At 35.1% G+C, this 914-nt stretch overlaps 1 protein-coding gene across 1 annotated transcript in view; it reads right to left on the bottom strand.

The window, feature by feature from the left end:
• LOC106882987 (palmitoyltransferase ZDHHC20-B) overlaps positions 1-914 on the bottom strand; it is a 402,487-nt gene that overhangs the window by 265,113 nt on the left and 136,460 nt on the right. The gene's annotated exons all lie outside the window — the stretch shown is intronic.

Genomic DNA, 914 nt, shown 5'->3' with positions numbered 1-914 from the left:
AAAAAAAAAAAAAAAAAAAAAAAAAATCAGTGAGTAGCGATATATGAATTTAATGCGTAGGTGAACATGTGTATGTGTGTGGAGGGATAAATAAACCCACAAATAAAATGAGAAAGATTATGAGTTATGATAAAGAGAAATGAAGAATAAAGTATTTGATGTTAGACAAGTAAAACAGGTGGCGGTAAAAGGAGTAGCAATATGGAACGAAAAAGCAACAATCAAAGAAATAGAAGAGGATCTAACGTTTGGTTTTATACAATTTGTTAAAAAGAGGCAAAAGGTAAAAAGGGAAGAGAAAAATAAATAGAACCAATACCGGATTTACATCGACTGTTTTACAGTGCAAGTTTAGTGCATACATACACAAACACACAAACGCAGAAACACACACACACACACACACACACACACACACACACACACACACACACACACACACACACACACACACACACACACATACACACACACAAACACAAACACGCACACATACGTGCGTCTACGGTTTCATATGAATAGTCAGATAGACAGAGAGACAGACAGAAAAATAGGTAGATAGACAGACAGACAGACAGACAGATAGATAGATAGATAGATAGATAGATAGATAGATAGAGACAGATAGAAAGAGAGAGATTGATAGAGAGATAGATAGATAAATAGATAGGTAGAGAGACAAACACAGAGAGAGAGAGAGAGAGAGAGAGAGAGAGAGAGAGAGAGAGAGAGAGAGTTGGATAGTTGGTTTCATGGATGAATGAATAGATAGACACATGGAGATAGAGAGATTGACAGAAAGGCAATAGATAAATAGATAGTGAAATAGATAGATGAATGGATGAACAGATAGATAAAAGGATGAGTAGATAGATATCTTTTTATTATAGCCACACAGGGCTAAATACAGAAAA

The sequence above is a fragment of the Octopus bimaculoides genome, chromosome 16, assembly GCF_001194135.2.
Source record: "Octopus bimaculoides isolate UCB-OBI-ISO-001 chromosome 16, ASM119413v2, whole genome shotgun sequence".
NCBI classification, from domain to species: domain Eukaryota; kingdom Metazoa; phylum Mollusca; class Cephalopoda; order Octopoda; family Octopodidae; genus Octopus; species Octopus bimaculoides.
Note: the sequence above shows the minus strand (reverse complement) of the source record. Positions and strands in the feature narration are given on the sequence as shown.